The sequence below is a fragment of the Culex pipiens genome, chromosome 2, assembly GCF_016801865.2.
Source record: "Culex pipiens pallens isolate TS chromosome 2, TS_CPP_V2, whole genome shotgun sequence".
In the NCBI taxonomy this organism is placed as follows: Eukaryota; Metazoa; Arthropoda; class Insecta; order Diptera; family Culicidae; genus Culex; species Culex pipiens.
In genome coordinates, this window is record NC_068938.1 from 90,931,733 (window position 1) to 90,955,547 (window position 23,815).

Consider the following 23,815-nt stretch of genomic DNA (forward strand, 5'->3'; position numbering starts at 1 on the left):
CTCTATTCATCACCCAGATTAGGCCAATTGCAATTTGTTTATGTCCTTTAAAAATTTAAATTAACAGTCTCAACATTTCAATGAGAAAAGTTTTGTTAAATGCATTATATGGCAGAACAGTTGACTTACTACAATCATACATTTTCATTCAACATTAACCAGAGCGGGGGGTACGGGAACTGTCAACGTATTTTTTTATTCATCTTCTAAAGTACTTTCTACAAAATAATTTCCAACAAAGTTATTGGGTTCGCAAGTTTGTCAATTTTGGAATAAAAAACAACAAGTTAAACCTTTTTTTTCATTTTGCCTCATTTTGCCTTAAGCTTAGTACGGAGCTCGGAAGGAACGCTAGACTCCATTAACAACGAAACTCCCAAGCTCGAGAGTAAAGGGGACTTTGTATGGAAATACTCCTTTTTCCCGAGCATGGAAGTTAGGTGTTAAAAAACGCTTTTTAAGAAACGATCACGAAAATATTTTTCTATGACTTGTTCACGCACGGTGCTTGGAAAATACAAAATAAAAAAACATAATAATTTGAAAAAAAATAGAAATGTATTCATTTAAAATAAAAAACTTAGAAATCTAAAAATATAAAAAAATAAAACATCAAAAGATTTTTAAAGTTTTAAAATTGAGAGATCTAAAAATTTCAGAATTCAAAAAATTTAAAGTTAAAATGTTAAAATTGCGGAAATAACTTATAAATTTCAAAATTCAGAAATAGTGCCATATAGGACAACGAAAATCCTAACTTTTCCAAAAATGAACCCCTATAAATTTTACTTACAAAAAAAAGAAGAAAATTTTGTATTTGAGCAATAGGTTTTCTTAAACATGCAATAAATGCTAATTTTGAGCATCTTAATTGCATGTTTGTTCAGTAATGAGTTATAAAAATAACTCATACGAAAAAGATTTATTTTGTATGGAAATTGTCCACGAGGGGGGGTTCTGAGATTTCAAAAAAGTGTCCACGTGGGTTATGGAGGGTCCCTTTAGTGAAACATTTAACTAATTGATATGCAAAAAATTACACATTTACATAATTTGACTTTGACAGACTTCAGATCTCATGGTTCTGTACAAAGGGTTATGAAATAGTCTTTAAATATTGAAAACTTGTAAAAAATACTCGTCGGCTCTACTTGGGTGTCCACTAATTGTTAACAAACCCTATCCTAAAGTTAAAATTTTACAGAATTTTATATTCAAACTGTCAAAACTATGAAAAACTCAAAAAAAAAATTTACAAAAATAAATTTAAAATTTGTATACTTGATTAAAAAAGCTAACATTTAAGAATTCAAAAATTCAAAACATAAAAAATGCTAAAAATTAAAAAATTTCAATCATTTAGAGTTTAAGAATTGGATAATTTTGGATTTTTGACTGATTAAATTTTTAATGATTTTTTTTTTAATTTGAAAATTACTTAATGCTTTTTTCTGAAATAATAAACAGAGAATAGGGTTTGTTCAAAATTACATTCATGAATAGGAGGAGGGCGGGTCTGGGGTTTGTGACCACCCATGTTAAAGTTATAGGAATAGTGCGTAACAGGGGGAGGGGGGTCTCTAAAATCCCTAAAATGTTTGGGCGTTATACTTGAACAACTCCGTAAATGTTAAAACAAGCAAAAAAATAAAAATGTTTAAACATTGAATTTTCGAGTCATGGTTTCAACATTTGAATGAAGAAAGTGTTTTAAAATGCATTATACACCTGCCCAGTTGTTTTTGCGGTGCTGTGCATTGGAATTTCATAAACATTCAAAATACAGTCCAGACTCGATTATCCGAAGGCCTTTTCAAAATTTCACTCCGGATAATCAAAGCTTTTTGTTCCGAAGTTTTTCCGAGGACTTCGTATGAACGAGTCTGGATAAATGTGTTAAAGGGTTTGATTAGAGAGCCTGGATCTTATTAGAGAACGGACATCTCAAACCAAAAGTACCAATCGAAGCACGAGAAGTGTCAAACGGAGGTACCAATCGAGCAAAATCCTTTGTCTTATGCTCGTTTGGTACCTCCGTTTGACAGTTCTCGTGCTTCGATTGGTACTTTTGGTTTGAGATGTCCGTTCTCTAATAAGATCCAGGCTCTCTAGGTTTGATTACTTTGAAAACAATTTTTTAACATAAATGCCCATTTTTATATAAGATTGAGGGTATCCGCTTCCAAGCCTTTTTTATGTCAGCAAAAACGAGTTTTAATGTTTCTGCGATCTGCTGCATGAAATATATCGTTCTTTGTTAGACTCCACAAGTTGTGTATCTCAAGTCAATTCTTCTGCCTGTTTTGTGCTCTCCGTGATTAGCATGATGAGGTTGCTCAAACTCCATTCAGTGCAACGAGCTCATAAAAAAGTCCAACAATCTCAACACACACTCTCAGTCTCAGAGCTCGTTGTTCCACCACATTCATCACTTGCTCACTTGCTAGAGATTGATCTTTGTACCGAGACTTCTACCGTTCACACAAGTTTACGTACGGTTCTTCCCGGTCTTCGTGTACCCCCCTGCCCCCGACCTGCCCTTAACACAAGTCTTGGAGGTCACCACCTCATCGATTCGAAGTGCGTTTCACCAACTTCAACAGAACTGGTTGTTCTTCGACTCAGGTATAAAGGAGTACAAGGGCACACACGGCCCTTAATTACTCTGTACTCGTTGAACGATTTCTGGTTTTCAATGAACTTCTTACTTTTTCAAGTTTCGATTTCCGTTTGGAACTTACACTTTTCACACCAAACGGTACCGATTATACAATTGAGCGGTTAAGCGATTTGACGCACTAAAGTGAATTTTTCAAAGCTTCTTGGAAACTCTCGTTGTCTTCGTTGAGCTGGGGATTCAAAAATTCACACATGCAATCACGTCAGCTGTTGGTCTTCAGCCGCAGGTTTCTCCTCACTTCGCTTCTCATTAAGAACACGCGATCTGTTTGCACACACTTTGCCACTCGGGAAAAGGTCGCTGATCTCTGGCACTCTATGGCGGAAAAGTCGAGCGGAAAATTCGTGCACTCTCACGCACGCACGCACACAACCACACGAGTTAGCAGCACGTGGTGGTTGAGGAATTCGCTATTAGTTGAACACAACCCGGAGTTACGACCGCACTGCACCGACAACAATACTCGACTGAGGAGGACTGCCGCCGCGTTCGAGTTTGTACAAAGCAACAGGAGGAGGTATGTTCTCGTCGTCGTCGTCGTCGTCGTTGTCTGCGCCGAAACCAGCTGAACGAGAGTGTGTGTATTTGTGAGACTAGAGTTGAATTAGTACTGCTTTGGCTAGTTCTTGCTAGTCGTCGCAGTTCCGAGTTGACCTATCGGCGTGGACCTTGAGTAATTCACCTAACCGTGAAAAGTCCCCGGCCACTGCACTGCTGGCTTTCTATGGCGGGTGATTTTCTAAGTTTAAGGACTTTTGCAACCAAGTCGTGACAAATGTATGTCCGGTGGAAACTCTAATCACCCAATGACGCATTGACGAGGTTTTCCAAACTTTGTTGATATCTTAGATCACCTTTTTCATAGACATTTCAACCTTCTGAAGATTTCGCTATGCAACAAGCTAAAATTTTGTCAAGCTTTTCAAAGCCGATTTGTATATTGATCACCAGAACATGCAAGAATCGATTTTTTAATCTTTATCTGTTTTACCACATATCGTTGGCTGAAAGACTTCGAAAGAAAATTACGGGGTATTAAATATTGCAGTTCTATATGGTTTGTAGAAATACATTGCACAAAGAAGTTCTTCCTGTATAATCCCAGATCGGAAGGCACGCCGTCAGGTAACCTTCTGAGATCCGGCATCAAAAAATGTATGAACAACATTTAAGTGTTCATAACTTTTGACAGGTTTGTCAGATCTTCAATATTTTGGATTCGTGGGAAAGGTCTTATGATTACCCATCCAACCATGGGTTGCAAGATACATCTAGACAACGTTTTCAACTACATATCCGAGATCCGGCCTTCAAAAAAAGTATAAATAACACTTGCAAAGCAATCCAGTTTAACGACCCCCGGGTTTTTTGTGGTCTCTGTTGCAAGTATCTGCTCATTTCTAGGCGTCCGATGGTTATGTGTGGTGAGTCACCCAAAACCTCTTTTACGCAAATGCACCGACGTTTTACTTCCCCATCCGATAGAAGGCCAGGAGGATAAGGCGGGAATCAAACCCGCGCCCCATAGCAACTTAGGGATCGGCAGCCGAAGCCGCTAACCACCGCGCCACGAGGCCCCACAACAATAACACTAGACTAGGGTTGTCAGATTTTCAGTGTTTTGGAAAGATCTTTTAACTACCTTTCTAAAAATGTATAACATGACGGGGTTTTTTTTACAAAAACCACCCTTTTTACAATCTTCCGAACATTAGTCTACATCGTTTTTTTTGCGTAACTTTTGAAGTACTTAACTAAACGTCATGATATAAAAATAGTAGTTTATGGGAACGAATGAGACCAAAATGGTCAAAATCGGTTCAGCCAGCACCGAGATAATCAAGCAAAATTATTTTGATCAACATCCCACCAGCACTCACATTTGCTCAGTACATGATTCTGAGCCGATATGTATACGTGAAGGTGGGTATAGGTAGTCAAATAAAGACATTCATTTTTCGAGTGATTTTATAGCCTTTCCGCATTGAGGTGAGGAAGGCAAAACGTTACTTAATCCACTTTTAGGTGGTCGATGCCTTCCTCTCATTCAGACGTGCATCCGCTCTAACTCCTCTTTTAGAAGAACTTGTTTGGCATTTCGCGTATATGACTCCCAGCATGTTGTGCCAGTAATGAGAGTACACTAATTAAGCTAATCTTCAAAGCTCCCGAAGACCCTGCGAGGCTATATTATACACGAAGTGAGATATAGAACCGTTAAGTGCACTCAAAGAGCTTTTAAGAAGTTCTTCTTGAGAGCTTATGAGAACAGTCACATGAAAATATACCCGAAGTCGGTTTTTCCAATGAACCAATGTTTTCTACACATTATTTAAGCTAAAAACAAGACGTTTTTAACTGGCAACAAGCATAACATTACTTTAAACGTAAATGCCAACTAGAACAAGCTGAGTGCCGTTAAGAAGAGCTCTTAGTGCCGATGCATGTCTGCTCTCATTTATATGGTAGGTAATTTCGTCTAAATTCGAAATTTTCCGATTTCAAAAAAAATGCAGACCTTTTGTCAATAATATAAAGACCCCGCCTTTGAAGAAAATGACAGCTTCGTTGAAAATCACCCTTTTTGTAGGTGCCTAAAAAGTTTTTTTTTTTTTTTTTTTTTTGGTTTTATTATAGAGACTTTACACCATTGTGCATTCATCTCTTCAAGGTGGATAGTGAAAGAGGAAAGATTACATAGTTTAAAATCACTTGTCTGGCAATATTCAATAATTGTTACCATGCCTTTTTTCTAACGATTTCTGTCTATGTTTCAAATATTTAGCAGAATATTTAAAGAGTGAATTATCAAGTTCTTCAAGTTTATCTTCGTCCTCTTCTTCCAGGGATTTAGAAGTTATCTCACAACACTTTTTCTTATAATATTTAGCTTTTATGACATCTTCATCTTCTTCATCAGTTTCTTCTGCAGCCATCTCTCTTCGTTTTGTTGTCAATTCGTCATCCGCGTCCAAATATGCCTGTAAGCGCTTCCGGGTTTTGCGAGTGTGCTTAGAAAGCACGGTCTCGAATCCATCGTTGTCTTCTTCATCAATTTCACTTGTTTGCATTGCATATAGGTCAGGTTCACTGTTGTTACTTTTGCTGCTGCTGCTGCTTGGCTCAGGTTCAATCGGTGGTGTACTGCTTTTTTGGTTCACCTTTTTACTCGAATCCGCACATTTTTTGTTCTTTGCTTTGAGTTTGCAAAGCGATTTTTTGCCTATAATCGTCACTGCTGCAGCAGCATTGTTTACAGTGATTGATTTCGGCGTTGGCTGTTTCAGCAACATCCGCAGGGTCCGAACTCCATTTGGGATCCCTGGGAAGAAGTTAATCCAGCGGTCGTTGGTGATGGTCAAAATTTCGCCGTATTTACTCATCACTTTGACTACGTCATCATTGCTTATGCCTAGAGGTAGGTCAAGCACACGAACTTCCGTAGCGTTGTTGTCCAGGTAAATCGGGATTTTGCAACCCTGATATACCAGAGGTTTGTCGATGATGGACGAAGCCATTGCTGAGTCGGCGAACTGCAGCACGGCTATTCTTCTTCTATTGCATAATTGCAATGCTCGCAAGTTTTCTTGGTTTACTTGAAGGTCTGCGAGAAATTTTTTTACAAGCTTTGGGCTTGGTTGGTTTTGGAGTTGACAAAAATCCAGAACCACACTGTTTTTGTCTACGGTGCACATTTTGAAAAAAGCGGCGACGCGCACACAAACTGCGGACTGGCGTTGAGAATGCGACTTGTAAGGTCGGCGGTTACTTTGCAACTGGCCTAAACAGTTGTTTTTATCATAACTTTTAAACAACTGAATAAAACTTTACAATTTTCAATACCAAGCTGTTGAACCCAAAACTGGATCAGTGGACCACATTCGGGCAAAATTCGTTCAGCCAAAGCCGAGAAAATCAAGTGAGTCCATAAGTACACCCAGAACCGGGTATCGGCATACGAGAGGATAAAGAGCATGGTTTGGTAGTAAAATGGTACTGTGAACGGACGGAGAGGATAAATCTCGAAATTACCGAGAGTACTTTACTCGTGAGTTCATTTTCCAAAAAAGTTCATCCTTGAAAATAAAAAAAAGTACCGATACCGAGACTTGAACCCAAGACCTTAGGCTTAGTGAACTGCACCTTAGCCGTATCGGTCACCAAGGTTCGGTGACTAAGTGGCAGTAATTTGTCCATATAAGCCACTCTATGAGATGAACTTTTTCAATGAACGAATGAACACGATTTGTTGTGGTTGTAAGCGCAAGAGGTCTATACTCTCGCCAAATAGTACTTTCCTCTCGTTTCATTTCGAAAGGAGAAAGGATAAATAAAAGGGGTCAATTTAAAAAGTTCATCTTTCGAGTGATTTATAGCCTCTCCTCAGTGAGGGAGCAAAAATCTTTGTCTTATATTGAGCTCAAATAAGACTCCAAAAAACTCTTGAGTAATTTGGAAAATTTTAAATCCAAGATGGCGGCCATAACGACCTAACAACATTGAAAAAAATGCATTTAGCTCCGCATGAAATCGGAAAATAGTTGTCTCGATACCTTTACTATTTTCGGTGGTTTCTGATCACGAGTCCGAAGTCCATTTTTCGATATTTTGGATGAAGGGACGGTACGACTCTTTCCATCTTCTAACATGAGCAGTTTACTAGGAAATCGGCCGCATTTGTGCATTTTTTTATTAAGCTCAATCTCATTGGGGCCTTCCTTAGACCAATGAAGCCATTTCGTCTAATTTTTTTTGTTGCCCACTGCAACCACCTGAGAAGATTATTTTTTGTGATGTACCCTGGTTACTGTCCATACTACAAATTACTCGTATCCATTGGATCGGAAGACGAGGGGTTATTTTGCAGACATGGTTTATCCCAACTTGGCGCGATACAGTCGATGAACTGTATGACCTTCTTGGGATGGGTGTGGTGCCATTTTGTCTCATACAAAAATCGTACGTAAATATTCAAAAATCCGTATCTTTCGAAGGCATTTTCTGATCGATTAGGGGTCTTTGACAAATGTGTGAGCACAGAGTACACCCTTACCAAAAATCATGATTTTTTGAGTTCCAAATCCCACTTTTCATACGATTTTTTGAGTTCAGGTACTACAACCATAAAAATGGTTATATGGGTTGAACTGAAAAAATCGTATGAAAAGTGGGATTTGGAACTCAAAAAATCATGATTTTTGGTAAGGGTGTAACACATCTTACTCTGTGGTGTGGGTGTAGTTGAGACAAAACTTCAATTTCCCAAAATCCGTATTTATTTTTCATTTTTGCGGCCAAACATTTTGCCACCGAGTTGTTTTTTTTTTTCATAGAATGAAACAATTGTAGAATTTTGTGATCTATTCGAAAAAAATATTTTGAAAATTTTGGAACCAAGACAAACATTTCAAGGCCAAATATTCAATATTACCACAGACAAAGCTTGAAAAGGGATCTGTCACTGAATGAAACTGTTCGATATTTTATAGAACTTTCTGTCAGCGATCATTGCCGAAAACGAAATTTTAGAAAAAATCGGAAGAGAACTTTGCTTTCCTCTCCCGCGCACGAAAAATCGGTAAGGGACCATCCATAAACCACGTGGACACTTTTTTGGGAATCTCGAACCCCCCCCCCCCCTTCGTGGACAATTGTCCATACAAAAAAAATCTTTTTTGTATGGAGCGTGGACAATCGCCATACCCCCCCCCCCCCCTTAAGTGTCCACGTGGTTTATGGATGGTCCCTAAAAGGAAACTGAAAAAATCATCATCGGGATTATTCGGCGGATTTTTCACTACTACACTTGCAGGTGTAATGTCACTCTTCGTAGATGAAAAATGTTTGTAAACATAACGAAATAAATGGATTTAAGTGGTGCTAACAGTGAGAATCACAAACAATCTTCTACTGATTGATTTTTTCGAATAGTTCGGGAGCGATTATCTTTTGCGTATTTCGTTTCCTCTCTTTTTCGCGGATGAAGAAAGTTCTAAAGCGAAAAATATTTTTGTGTGATTATTCCATCCCTGTCGACGACACACAGCGCCTATCATGACGGTCGGCGAACGTATCTTCCCTGTGTTTGCTGAAATGCTGAGTGGTGACAGAAGTCATATTATGCTTCGATGATCTATTTGTCATTCAGCTCAGCAAAGGCCGTTATGAAAAGTACTATATTTAATACTGTGTAGTTTACCCTTTCCAATGGACCTCAATATATCCGATTTGAAGTGCTTACCTGTAAAAAGAAGAGAAAAATATTAAATTACTAACTACACCATGTAACAGTTAAAATATTACGCAGCAATCCCAACACTTATCCCGAAAAGAACAATTCCCAAAACCATTTTCTAAACCAGCCAGCGACGACAAACAAACATCTCATAAATCTAGGTTATAAATAAACCCAATCTAGGTTAGTGCTGCTGGCGTGGGTCATGTGCAACTCACACACTCAGTGCTGCCCTGCTGTTTACACAGTCAGATTAGCTTGTAAATGCAATGCGTTCAGTGAGCATTACGCTTAGAGCCATGAAGTTGGCGTGTCGTGTCGCTCATTTTTTTTTCTCAGGTTCAAAGGTTGATTATTCTATACGTTACGGTGTTCCAAAACACGAAGGGCTGCCGGCTAGGGTTGTAGTGGGAGATAATTGGCACCGAGCGTGTCGTTTTGCGACTTGAACGAGTTGCTGTAAGTAGGTATCAACTTCAGGAAATAACTAGATTTAGGTATTAACTCCAAACAAACTTGTACGAGATCCTAGGCTGAACCTTATTGAAGAAATAATACATGTTTTGGATAATATTTCAAGTCGCCTTTGTGCAGAGATCACAACAAACATCGTTCAAATCGTGTTCGCTCTAACTGGTGTTGGTCATGATGGCGAATGCCACTAGGTCAGCATCCAATCAACGACATACTAACAACAATATCAACAACCTAACTCAACAGAATTTCATCTCTGAACAACCGGTCTCTCAACGACCAACACCAACACCTCCCCCGTTGAGAAGTGTGTTTTTATTTTTGTACGGCGCATTTTCCGTCGACTTTTGCCGTTTGCACTTGCCCATCATCGTCTTGAGGAAGAAGGAGAACGGGGGACTAACCCCCTCGGGTTACGAATCCACGTTGGTGTTGGTGGTGGTTTGCCGGTTCGGTTGTGAATATTTTGCCGGGTCCCGTGGCCGCCACCACTTCAGCTAATGACGTAAATAAAGCCGGTCCAAAGTCCTTTCGGACAACTCGTTGCTTTCTTGGGGGGGACGCGCAAATGAACAAGACCTTGCAGGCCACAGTCAGTGTTCTTGGGCGGATTCCGTTTTGTTTGTTGTGTTGTTGCGTTGATAGCGCTTCATTGGAGGATTAGCGGGGAGGGAGCTTAGTAGAAGAGGAAGGCTTTTCGATGTTGTTTTTCTTTAGCTATCTGCGTGTTCAGGGTTTTGGATCAAAACATCAGTGATCGTCATATTTTTTTTTTTACTTTTGTTAATGTATCTTTTGCATGTATCGATTTTACTGTTCCCGACAAGATTTTGTTTCTATCATAGTTTTGAGATGTAAACAAATTAGTCAAATTGCGGTCATTTCAGGACATGATCTCTTAAGAGCGAGTTTTTCACCAATGTGTAACAGGTCGTATCGAGGTGCTCCGAGCCCTCTACGACAAAGGGAAGTGGGGTAAAACGGGCTTTGAAGTTTGAGGTCCAAAAAACCTAAAAAATCTTAAAATTGCTCGCATTTCCGTAAAACTTCATCAATTCCAACTCTCTTAGATGCATTCGAAAGGTCTTTTGAAGCACTTCAAAATGTGCCATAGACATCCAGGATTGGTTCGACTTTTTCTCTTAGCTTTTGCAAATTACTGTCAAAAATGGATTTTTTTAAAACCTTAATATCTTTTTGCAACAGCCTCCAACACCCATACTCCCATAGGTCAAAAGATAGGTAATTTCATGGACTATAAGCCTACGGTATTAACTTTTTGGCCAATCGCAGTTTTTCTCATAGTTTTTCGATTTTTCTATAACAAACATTTTACAACGTTAGTTTTTGCCCTGTAGGCCGCCATAGCGGCACTTTTTGGTCTCAATTTTGTCATATTCGGAATCCTCGGACAATTTCACGTAAGTTAGAAGTATTGGAGTTGTAAATTTGATTGGAAAAATTGCCATTTAGAATGAATTAAAATATTTTTTAACAATTTGTTGGATTAGGGGTAAAACAGGTTTTCGCCTACTTGATACAGCATTTGACGTATTGATCACAGGGTAAATAAGATCTATTTCTTTTTTCAAAAATGTTTTATTAAATTTTTTTTTCCAATCAAATTTACAACTCCAATACTTCTAACTTACGTGAAATTGTCCGAGGATTCCGAATTTGACAAAATTGAGACCAAAAAGTGCCGCTATGGCGACCTACAGGGCAAAAACTAACGTTGTAAAATGTTTGTTATAGAAAAATCGAAAAACTATGAGAAAAACTGCGATTGGCCAAAAAGTTAATACCGTAGGCTTATAGTACATGAAATTCCCTAACTTTTGACCTATGGAAGTATGGGTGTTGGAGGCTGTTGCAAAAAGATATTAAGGTTTTAAAAAAATGCATTTTTAACAGTAATTTGCAAAAGTTATGGGAAAAAGTTAAACCAACCATGGATGTCTATGGCACATTTTGAAGTGCTTCAAAAGACCTTTCGAATGCATCTAAGAGAGTTGGAATTGATGAAGTTTTACGGAAATGCGAGCAATTTTAAGATTTTTTAGGTTTTTTGGACCTCAAACTTCAAAGCCCGTTTTACCCCACTTCCCTTTGTCGTAGAGGGCTCATATTTGGCATGAGTTCTTCTCATGTATAGTCAAACAAACGCTGAAAGTTTCATCCAAATCGGAGCACCTCGATACGACCTCTAGAACAAACCGAGCAATATTTACAAATACTGCCTCTTAAGAGATGTAGGATAGAGTAGTCATCAGTGAGACACGGGGAACAATGATAAAAAAAATCACAAATCGTAGTTTCAACCAAACATGATGATTGATTATAGACCTCCTTGCAAGGTTATTCATAAAAGTTTGATATTGGGGTGTAAAGTAAATTAAAGAAGGAAAAACAGAGTCTGCGATCAGCAGAGCAGCAAGTTAGACGTGCGTCCCTCTAACACCAAATAAGTGCTAAAAAGTGCAAAAAATGCCTCACGGCAAGAAAAAGAGGCGGTCCTCCTTTAGCAAGATCGGCAGATTTGAAGAAGCTAAAGAATGCCGAAGCGCTACCTGCAAAGCCGGGCAGTTTGAGCAAGGATGCTCAAAATTCGTCTGGAAACCAGTTCGCTACCCTCCCTGTGGACGTGAGCGAGAAGGAAGAATTTGAACGACGGGAAAAGTTGCCACCCATTTTTGTGAAAACATCGTCATCGGATTCGGTGCGAAAGTGGCTGACCGGGTTTATCAAATCTGGTGCTTTACGAGCTTCCATTCGCCTGTGTGCTGATGGACTCAAAAATCTGCTACCTACCAGAAAGGATTACAACTACGTTAGGGATTTCCTGAACAACACAAAGATTGAATACTACAGCCATGACGATCTAGGTAAACGACCCATGAAACAGGTCCTCCGAGGCCTGTACGACATGGATGTGAGTGTGCTGAAAGAAGAGCTCAAAACTCTTATGTTGATCGTGATCGAAGTCTTCAAGATGACGAGACACAACAAGGACATCAAGTATCGTGATCAACTGTACCTGGTTCATCGGGCAATTTTCAATATCATCGTGACTTGGGAACGTTATCGTCCAGTGCACCGTGACGTGACACAGTGTTCGAACTGTTTGCAGTTTGGACATGGTGGAAGGAACTGTTTCATCAAGAGTCGTTGTGCAACCTGCGGAGGTGAGCACAAAACTCAAGCTTGCGAAACTATCAGCCGCTTCAATTGCGGCGGCGACCATTCTACCAAGAATCGAAGCTGCCCAAAACGTGCTGAGTTTTTAAAAATTCGGCAGCAAGCGACGACGAGGCACCAACCAAATCGTCGCAAAACACCACCAGCATTCACGGACGAGGATTTTCCTGCTTTGGCGTCACCAGGAGCGGGATCTGCTCGAGTGGTTCCAAATCTGCCGCCATTGCCGTTGAATCAGCGGCAAAAAGTTGCAGAGAATACAACACCTCCAGGCTTCAGTCAGCAACCGAGGGAAAACCAACCAACATCAACGGGTGAAGGCAGTTGTGACCTGTTTTCACCACAAGAACTTCTGAACATTTTCATCGAGATGACAACAACTCTGCGTGGGTGCAAAACTCGTGCGGAACAAGTAAGAACTCTTGGAGCATTCATCTTAAAATACAGTTCGTAGTTTACTCGTTCTAATGATTTTGAATATTTCAATGAATTTACTTTTTTTTTAGTTTTAAGTTAGGATTAGTTGTTAAAGTGATTTTTTTTTCTTTTTTACCCAAATGTATTTGATTCAATGCAAAAATGTAAAACAATTTGAAGTAAATAAATGAATGTGAACAGTTAATAATAAAACGAAAAATACAATAAAGATGAAGAGCATTTAGCCATACCACTTAGAATGTAAATGAAATGTAATTATTATAAGAAAGTTCAATAAAGACATATTTAATTTAAAAAAAAAAATCAGAAAAGGGGGAAAAACATTTTCGATCAAACATATACTATTGCAGATCTCTTTTGTCATTTTAAAGGGTGTGCGTTGGATTAAAATGTTCTTTCATTGGATTTGTCCAAATTTCGTGATATTTTCAGAATCCCAATTGTCTTATTGTTTCGCTTACTGTTAAGCCTTCTGGTAACAATGAGACACACGCCATGGCGGAAAGTGATTGTTATTGCAAATCAATGAACCTTAAAAATAATCTTCGTGGAAAGGTCTCTAAAGGGGTCTTTTTGATATATCCGTGACCTAGAAAATAATTTACCCAGGGAATTTGGATTTTTTCCCAATTTGAAGCTTTTTTTTCATATTTGTATGGAAGCGCACAATCATTCAAAAAGCTTCGTTTTAGGTGAAGATTCGAGAAGTTAAATTAACCCTCTACTGCCCAATTTTTTTTTCGAAAATATTTATTTTTCCCGTGTTCTGGAGGTCATTTTGAGCAACTTTTGTTCTACGAAAAACTTTACTTCTCTTGTTTTATGTTTTTCTTGTTTTATTTTTAGTATTTTAATTTGCATTTATCTTGTTTAGTTTATGTTTGTTTTTGGTAGTATTTGGCCTATTCTGCCACCTAATATAATTACATTTTGCCTATCTAATTTTTTCACGTTTTTACAGTCACTTTTTCAATTTTTTGCTTGTTTTTTCACATTTTCTGCTATAGAATGGCACCATCATCATTAAAATTGCAAAAAATGCGTAGATGCATAGTTTGGGACACTACAAAAATTACTGCATACTTCATTTTACTGAAAATATAGGAAATGTTAGTAAAAAACACAGCCAAAGTTGACCCTTAAAAAAATGACATTTTTAAAAACATTGGCAAAGTTACATAAAACAAGTAAAACTTCCAACCCTGAAATTTTCTAAAATTTTAAGAGTTCTTCTTTCCAATGCTTTTTAAAGATCAAAAATCGGTTGGAAAATTGATTTATGGCGATTTTTTAAATCGAAGCCCGTCTAAAGGCGGGATTACCTAGGTTGTAGAGGGTTAATCAAAAATCCCAAGGTATTTATTTTCAAGATCACAAATATTTGAAAAGGACCCCCTAGGAGTCCTTTCCACGAAAAACGTTTTTAGGTACATTGATTTGCAATAATAATCACTCTCTGTCCAGGCGTGAGACATTTTGATTTTTGTTTCTAAAATATTTCAAAAACATTGTAAATCAGTTATCATTTGAATTGAACAGGGCTGCTGAGTCGCGTCTGGTTTCACCAAATTGTCCGACTCCAACATCTCACATGTTCAGTTCACATTTCGAGGTCCACATTTCAAAAAGCGTTATGTATAAACCAATGGTTTTGAGGAATTGGAATGTTGATCATCATTTTTTAATTCCCATGGGAATCAATTTTAAAATAAAAGCACAACAGGATATTCTAATGATAACAATCATAGAAAACATAGTTTTTGTTTTCTATGTTCAATAAAACTTTTTTGAACTTTATTTTTATATTTAAGGACAACAACTTCTCTTGAAGTGAGAAGCGTCCATATGAAAAAAGCCTTTTTTAATTTTTTATGTCTATACATTTTGCTCAGGCTGATTTTTTTGGGTGCTTTCTGTATGCCCAAAGATGCCAATTTGCATCGTTAGTTTGTCCATATCCATCCACAAATTAAGTAGCTGTCCATACAAAAATGTTCTGTGAAAATTCAAATATCTGCATCTGTAAATTATAAACGGATTTTTTTTTGCTGATTTTAAAAATCACTTTTTGTCACTAAAAATTGATTAGGCTATAAAAATTTTATTTAAAGTTTTTGTCTCCCACCCCTAGTGTAAAATGCATTTAAAAACACATTTTCCATGCAAATGTCCCCCCCCCTCGACCCCAGCCAGAGCCGAGGGATAAAAACTTGGATTTTTTTTGCATCGGCCTTATTGTAGTTAAATTTTGAAAAAGAGCGAGGTTTTCAATTTATAGTAATTAATTATTCTTTTGAAAAATAGCAGTTTTTCAATTTAAAAAAAAAGTGCTCATCTTTGCGAATTTTCATTGTTAAGAAACAAAAATTTTCTGCTATTTAAAAAAAATGTATTTTGATATTTTACAATAAACCCTGTACTGCCGATTTTTTTTTGTTTTTTTTTTTCCCGTGTTCAGAAGGTTCATTTTGAGCAACTTTTGTTCTACGAACAACTTCACTTCTCTTGTTTTATGTTTTCTTGTTTTATTTTTAGTATTTTTATTTGCGTTTATCTTGTTTAGATTATGTTTGTTTTTGGTAGTATTTGTCCTATTCTACCAGCTCCTATCACAACATTTTGCCTATCTAATTTTTACATGTTTTTACAGTCACGTTTTTGCTTGTTTTTCACATTTTCTGCTATAAAATGGCACCATTATCATTAAAATTACTTCTACTTCTTTTTACTTTAAATATAGGAAATATTAGTAAAAAACACAGCCAAAGTTGACCCCTAAAAAATGACATTTTTAAAAACAATGGCAAAGTCACATAAAACAAGTAAAACTTCCAAACTTTAAATTTCCCAAAATTTTAAGAGTTCTTCTTGCCAATGCTTTTTAAAGATGAAAAGATGGTTGATAAATAGATTTTTGGCGATTTTTTAGATCGAAGCACGTCTAGAGGCGGGGTTGGGTTGTAGAGGGTTAAGGATAACTATACGGAAGAGTTAAAACCACATATTATTGACATTCCTTCATAAGATACATATTTTTTAATTTTCACGTACCATTGTTGAATGGACAGCTGTCAATTTTTTTAAAATGGAAAATGCTATGGAGAAACTGGCTTTTTTAGATACACGAAAGGCACCGAAAAAGATTGAGCCAGAAAAATCGGATGGCCGGAATCTCAGACCCTCTTAAAGCCCCTCTAAGTTTTGTTTTGATTCGCTTTTCGTTTATGTTACTATATTTAAAATCATTTTTGAACAAACTTTACTGAAGTAAATTTTGCTCATTTTTTGTGGAACTACTAGAATAGGCAATAATCTGCGGAAATGTACATGACGCTTTTAAAATGTTTTTAATCGAAATGTTGTTTATTTTTAAATTCAAATATAAACTTTTCAGGTTCAGGTACACTGTCAATTACAACTTTTCCATTCAGCTGTTTAATCAAAACAACAACACCAAAGTGCAGCTCCAAGCTTGATCCAAAAGCCTCGAACTTGTCTGAGAACATTGCTCCGGCAGAAGTCTCAGCGGTTAGTCGTGTTTTTTCGCGGTGTGTTTGGCGCGTTTTTCACGGCGATTCCGAGGCGTGTGCGAGCGGACAAGCCCGTTCCGGTGGTCAGAGAGGCCACAATCTGGTCGTCGTGGACACGGCGGCGGTGCAGCAGCGGAAGAGGAACGAGTTCCTGCATCCGAGCAGCAGCAGCAGGAGGAGTGAGCAGCAGCGGCCGCGGAGGCAGCTGAGGCGAGAGACGGTCGTTGGTCGGTGGAATCGGCCCCGGAGAGTCGACTGCGGTCGGCGGACCAGTTTTCGGCCAGGCCAGGTCGGAGACAACCCCGTTGTTTACGTGGCTGGCAGCAGGCAGCACAACAACAACAACAAGCGCGCGAAAACGAGCTTCCCGCGCATCCCGCTGCGGGCGGCAGCCAGTGCGGCCAATTCGGCGGTGAGTGCGAAAGGCGAGTTTTTTGTTAGCGTTTAGTTTTTTTTTTTTTTTTTTTTTCTCATAGTTTTTTTTTTCGGTTAGTTTTTTTTTTTTCTTTCTCCTTTTTTATTTTTGCGATTAGTTTCATCACTTTCATTTTCGTTTAGTTTATCGCGTTTCTTCGCAAACATGGATCCGACCGAGTCGGACCATGAGGAATTCGACTCCGATTCAACCCTTGAGGGTGACGAGGACGTGGAAATGGAGGACTCTGTTTTGGGAGTTCCTTCAAACACCACCAACAGGGACCTCTTCCTGAAGGATAAGGATCCTGGCGGTAAAGGGGGATCCTCGGACGGGTCTAAGAGGACGAAGCGAAAGCGTTCTAAATCAGATCCGAATCCGGTTCCCCCTCAACCACCGATTCCTCCCTTTAATCCAGACCCGATTCCTCCCAATCCAGATCCACTTCCTCCCAATCCAGATCCAATTCCTCCTAAAACACCGGTGCCGAATCCGGATCCAAATCCCCCCCCGCCCCTGAATCCTCATTCCCAAAAACCGATTCCTCGTCCTCGTCAGTATCAAGAGGGATCGCAAACGGAATGGGTGGTCTTCTTCCGGCCCAAACAGAAGCCGTTAAACTTTGTACAGATCACCAAGGATTTGCAGAAGCACTATCCTGGGGTGGTCGAATGTACCAAGCTGAACAAGAGCAAGCTCCGCGTGATCGTGAACTCCGCGGTGCAAGCTAATCAGATCGTTACTGATCTGCGGTTCAGCATTGAGTACCGTGTTTGGATTCCGGCCCACAAAGTCGAGATCGACGGCGTGGTGACCGATGACAGTCTGTCGCTTGTCGACCTCTCAAGGGCGGTGGGACGCTTCAAGAACCCTAAACTTCCAGCTGTGGAGGTACTCGAGTGCCGGCAACTGGGCAACGTCACCACCGAGGGTGGCCAGAAGAAGTTCATTCCTTCTGCCTCGTTCCGGGTGACTTTTGCAGGGTCAGCTCTGCCGGACTACATTGAGCTGTACAAGCTTCGGCTTCCAGTTCGATTGTACGTTCCGCGAGTGATGTGCTGCGAAAACTGCCAGCAGTTGGGACACACCAAGACCTACTGCAGCAACAAGAGCAAGTGCTCAAAGTGCGCCGGCCCCCACAAGGACGTGGATTGCCAAAAGCAGGCTGAAAAATGCCTGCTTTGTGGCGGGGAACCGCACAAAACTCGACAGTGCCCAAAGTACAAGGAGCGCGAGGACAAGATGAAGCGATCCTTGAGGGAACGCTCCAAGAAGTCCTTCGCGGAAATCCTTAGTCAGGTGACCCACCCCAATCGCTTCGCTCCTTTGGCGGACGAAGATTCGGGGGACGAAGATTCCGATGTGGAGGTCCTCTTCCAGAGAGACGAGGAAAGTGACTCTTCCGGGCCAAACCCGAAGCGCAACAAGGCTTCCAAGTCCAAAAAAGCCGCTGGCGGCAAGGGTAAGGAAAGTGACTCGTTGAACTTCGAGGAGGATTTTCCTTTCGGTCCGTCGGGTAAGCCCGCTCCGAAGCCGGCACCGAAGCCCGTTCCCAAGCCGCTGAAGCCCGTTCCCAAGCTGCCAAAGATCCCCCTGAAACCGGTTCCTCAACCGAATCCGATCACCGATGCCTTCAAAGGAGTCCTTCCTTTTTCCACAATCGTGGAATGGCTGTGCTCTTTTGTGAGTGAACCGACGCGTTTAATCATAAAGCGGTTTGAGCCTCTCGCTAGACACATCGGGAAACAGCTTGCTAGCACGATGCCCCTCTTGTCGTTCATTTCCTTTGATGGGTAATACACCAAAAACGAAAAACGGCATCTCCTTTCTACAATGGAATTGTAGAAGTTTAACCCCCAAGTTAAACGATTTTCAACAATTCGCATTCGAACGGGACTGTGATGTGTTTGCGCTGAGCGAAACGTTTCTTATCGGAGATGAGACGCCAGCTTTCCGGGGGTACAACATCATCACAGAGAGCAGGGCAGGACCAAATAGAGGTGGAGGCGTACTGATTGGGATCAGGAAATGCCACACTTTTAGAAAGGTCACGCTCCCGAAGCTAGGAGGAATCGAAGCAGTCGCAGTACAGGCCAGGATCAGAGGACTGGACATTTGCATTGTGTCCGTCTACGTTCCTCCACAGGTGTCGTTAACTCGACAAAAGTTGTGGGGTATGCTTGAGCTGTTGCAGGCACCGCGACTGGTTCTGGGTGACTTTAATCTTCACAGCACCGAGTGGGGAAGTCACAAGACAGACCCTCAAGCATACCTGATTCATGAACTGTGCGACGACTTCCAGATGACCCTCCTAAACAGGGACAAGCAAGTTACGCGCATTGCAACACCACCAACGCCAACCACGTCCGGTACGAAGGCGAGTGCCATCGACTTGTCGCTCTGTTCCAACAGTCTGGCAGTTCTCTGTGACTGGAACGTGCTCCAAGATCCTCGTGGCAGTGATCATTTGCCGATCGCTATTCTGGTTAGCCATGGCCCACAGCATTCGACAACGGTGGAGATGCCTTACGATCTGACGCGAAATATCGACTGGAAACAGTACGCGGAGGCAGTCTCCATTGGAGTTGAGTTGCGAGCAGGGTTGGCACCGCTTGAAGAATATGCGTTTTTGGCTAATTTGATCTATGACAGTGCGTTACAAGCTCAGACGAAACCCGTCCCGGGACCATACATCCGAACGCGCCCTCCACTTCCCTGGTGGGACAAGGAGTGTACGGATCTCTCGGCGGCCAGGTCAGAAGCTTATGTGGACTTCTGCAAGTGTGGAATCCGAGCGAACTTCCAAAAGTACAGAGCTCTTGATCGCAGGTACAGTAATACTCTGAAGCGAAAGAAGCGAATGTACTGGCGGGAGTTCGTTGAAGGACTACCAGCAGATACGTCCATGAGCACTCTGTGGCGCGTTGCGAGGGCCATGCGTAGAGGTTCCGTTCCGAACGAGAGTGTGGAAAAATCGGACAAGTGGATATTGGATTTCGCCAAGAAGGTGTGCCCGGACTCGGTGCCGACACAACCATCATTCGACGTTGTTGATGGGAGCGATGCTAATCCTCCCTTCTCGATGGTAGAGCTCTCCATAGCACTATTGACGGGCAACAATACTGCTCCTGGTCCGGACAAGATCAAGTTCAGCTTGCTGAAGAATCTTCCGGACGTCGCCAAGCAGCGTCTGTTGAATCTGTTCAACACGTTGGTGGAGCAGAACATAATTCCACACGAATGGCGACAGGTCCGGGTGGTTGCCATTCAAAAGCCCGGTAAGCCGGCGTCCGACCACAACTCGTATCGTCCAATCAGCTTGCTGTCGTGTCTACGCAAGTTGCTGGAGAAGATGATCCTCGACCGCCTCGAACCATGGATGGAACGAGAGCACTTGCTGTCAGACACGCAGTATGGCTTCCGGAGAGGCAAGGGAACAAGCGACTGTCTAGCCTTGCTGGCCACAGGAATCGACATAGCCCGTGGTAAAAAACAGCAAATGGCTTCTGTCTTCCTAGACATCAAGGGTGCATTCGATTCAGTCTCCATCGAGGTGTTGGGAGTAAAGCTGCGGCGGAGCGGTCTCAATCCGACGATGTGCAACTTCCTCATCAACCTGTTGTCTGAAAAACACATGCACTTTGTGCAAGGTGATCTGGCAATCACCCGGATAAGTTACATGGGTTTGGCACAAGGCTCACGCCTTAGTCCATCCATGTATAACTTCTACGTCAGCGATATCGATGATTGCTTGACCGGAGACTGCACCCTTATACAGTACGCAGATGACGCAGTGGTTTCAATCGCTGCCAAGAAGGAAGCCGATCTGCTAGAACCCTTGCAAGATACCCTGAACAACTTGGCCCATTGGGCAGTTGAAAAGGGTATTGAATTCTCTCCGGAGAAGACGGAACTGGTCGTTTTTACGGGGAAGCATGAACCGCCGCAGCTCAATCTTTCTCTTTCGGGAAAGACTATCGAGCAGTCGGACCACTTCATGTACATGGGTACCATCTTCGATCAAAAGGGAACATGGGGGAAGCACATTAACTACCTGAAGCAAAAGTGCCTGCAAAGAACTAATTTTCTGCGCAGCGTCTCTGGCAACCGGTGGGGTGCTCATCCTTCTGACCTGCTTCGACTGTACAAGACAACGATACTCTCGGTGCTGGAATATGGCAGTTTCTGCTTCCAAACAGCTGCGAAATCACGCTTGTTGGTTCTCCAGCGGATACAGTACCGAAGTCTTCGCATTGTCTTGGGATGCATGCACTCAACTCACAACATGACCCTCGAGGTCTTGGCGGGAGTGTTGCCTCTGCGAACTCGTTACTACGAACTGTCTTACCGGTTCCTGATCCGGTGTGATTACAGGAATAAACTGGTAATTGACAATTTTGAAACGTTGCTAAACCTTCACGTTGAGTCTCGGCGCATGCTTCTATATTATGACTTTATGTCATCGTGGGAGCGGAGCCCGAGCACAACGGTACAGCGCACGCCTCCGTTAACCAGCAGCACCCTGATTGGCTTTGACACGTCCATGAAAGCCGATACTCGCGGTATCCCAAACCATCTTCTGCGGGGAGTTGTACCGTCGATCTTCGCATCAAAGTACAACCATGTTCCTCCAAACAACAGATTCTTCACCGATGGCTCCAAGCTTGACGGCTGTACGGGCTTCGGTGTATATCATGAATCTTATCAGCTGTTCTTTAAGCTGAAGGACCCGAGTTCGGTTTACGTCGCAGAGTTAGCCGCGGTTTACTGCGCACTGCGAATCATCGAGACCATGCCACCTGACCACTACTTCATCTTCACCGATAGCTTTAGCTCTGTTGAGGCTATCCGGTCTCTGAAGCCGACCAGGGAGTCTTCGTTTTTCCTCACGGAAATACGTAAGACTTTAAACAACCTGGCGGCTCAGTCCTTCAGCATCACGGTGGTGTGGGTCCGCGCTCATTGCTCGATTCCGGGTAATGAGAAAGCGGACTTGCTCGCTAAGAAGGGTGCTGAGAGTGGAGACATTTTTGAAAGGCCAATTAGCCTACAAGAATGCTACGGTTTTCCGAGGCAGCGTGCGCTTCTGGATTGGCAAACACAATGGGTCGGCGACTCCAAGGGACGTTGGATGTATTCCATACGTCCTAAGGTGCAAAGAAAAGCCTGGTTCAAGGGGATGGACTTGACGCGTGGATTCATCAGAACGATGTCCCGCCTTATGTCGAACCATTACTCGTGCAAGGCTCATCTTTACCGTATCAACATGAGTGATACGAACCTTTGCGACTGTGGGCAGGGTTATCAGGACATCGACCATCTCGTATGGGCGTGTCCAGATCACCAGGCTCACAGAATTAAGTTGAAAGATACCCTCAGGGCCCGAGGAAGACCACCAGAAATCCCGATGCGAGACGCGCTATCTCAACTAGACCTTGATGTTCTCTATCCTATCTATCAGTTCCTCTCAGATTCCAAAATATCTATTTAGTTTTCTTCCAGTTAGTTTTCTTTCAGTTAGTTTTCCTTCAGTTAGAATAACTCGCCTTCACACAAAGCCGTCGTTTCTGGTTTGCACCGGATGCAAAGCAAGATCGCCCCAGCAGCTGGACACCGAGTTGCGGCTGAGGACAAAACGCAAAGGCCAGCAGAGCCAACCAAGACCCCTACACAATCCCCCTTCCCTTTCCACGCCTTGTCTTTAACATCAATCCCTTCCCTACTTACCCCGAGTAGGCCGCGGGTAATCGGCTCCCCTCCCACTAACATTTACACACAAGATCCTCTGTAATTATTAAGTCAAATGTAATTACAAAAGCCGACTCGGTCCTAACCAGGTCCCAGTACCGAAAAGGACCTAATAAAAATAATTTTATGAAAAAAAAAACTTGTCTGAGAAACAAATAATTAAACAAAGCAACAAACACAAAACAAAACAACACAGCCCAGTCGACAACAGTACACAGCCAGAGGCAGTGGTTGACCTTAACTCGTGTGGCCGCCGGAGAACCTGCTAAATGGCGATGGTGGCCACAAAACTATACACACATCTATAAAAACACAGTTGAAGGTTGTCATCGGTTTGGCCTGGCCTGGTCTTTGTTCACTTTTCGAAAGTAAAGAAACTCCCCTCCAGTCAGCCAGTGCCACCGAAATATCAAATCGGATGGGAAACGTGCACGTGGCCTCCAAAAGTCATGCCGCGCTCGAAAAAGCATTCACTACAGTTTGCTTTTGCTGTTCTGGTAAGCTTATTTCAATGTTTGTGTGGTTGTGACTTTTGGGGTGTTGCATAATATTCCCTCAATCAGCTGTGTTTTTCGGTCTCTCTTTTGGCAGGGTGTTTTAAATTACCAAAAACCGGTTTGTTTGTTTGCGGGTCCAGCCATTTGGCCCTTTCAAGGTAATTTAGAGTGCATTAGGGTGATCAAGCTTAACCTTTCGGAAGTCGCGTTTTTCTTCCTTCCTTACAAACGGTGCACAAAGTACACTAGCACGCCACTGCCTAAAGGTTAGTTCACTCGTGAAGTTAAATCTGATTGTATCAGATAAACCCAAATCTTTTTTTTTTTTTTTGGGATGGTGATTCAGCCGCACATCGTTGATGTCGAAACCTCTAAACTGGGCCCTCGTCCTGTCACGTCCGTCAGTAGTCTTGTCGTACATTACAACTAGAATCAGATCTGCCAATGAATTAGTACACTTCGACCAAATAAACACTGACGCTGTATGAATCTGACTCTAGAATAAATGCACAGTTGTGTGTTATTCATAAGTCCAAAATGTTCAATTATTCATATAAGTCCAAATTTTCATTTGCGGATAACTACCTAACTTGAATTGAA

The 23,815-nt window shown here is 41.5% G+C and overlaps 1 protein-coding gene across 4 annotated transcripts in view; it reads right to left on the bottom strand.

Annotated features, from left to right (window-relative positions):
* Window positions 1–23,815, bottom strand: part of LOC120416296 (carnitine O-palmitoyltransferase 1, liver isoform) — a 59,811-nt gene that overhangs the window by 27,122 nt on the left and 8,874 nt on the right. The window contains exon 1 of one of the 4 annotated variants that reach the window (XM_052706969.1): window positions 2,742–3,144. The exons of 2 other annotated variants lie outside the window; for them this stretch is intronic. The gene's annotated coding sequence lies outside the window, so the exon portion shown is untranslated. Of the gene's footprint in view, window positions 1–2,708; window positions 3,145–23,815 lie in introns of those variants that run through there. One more of the 4 variants, XM_039578014.2, reaches the window with a different exon arrangement.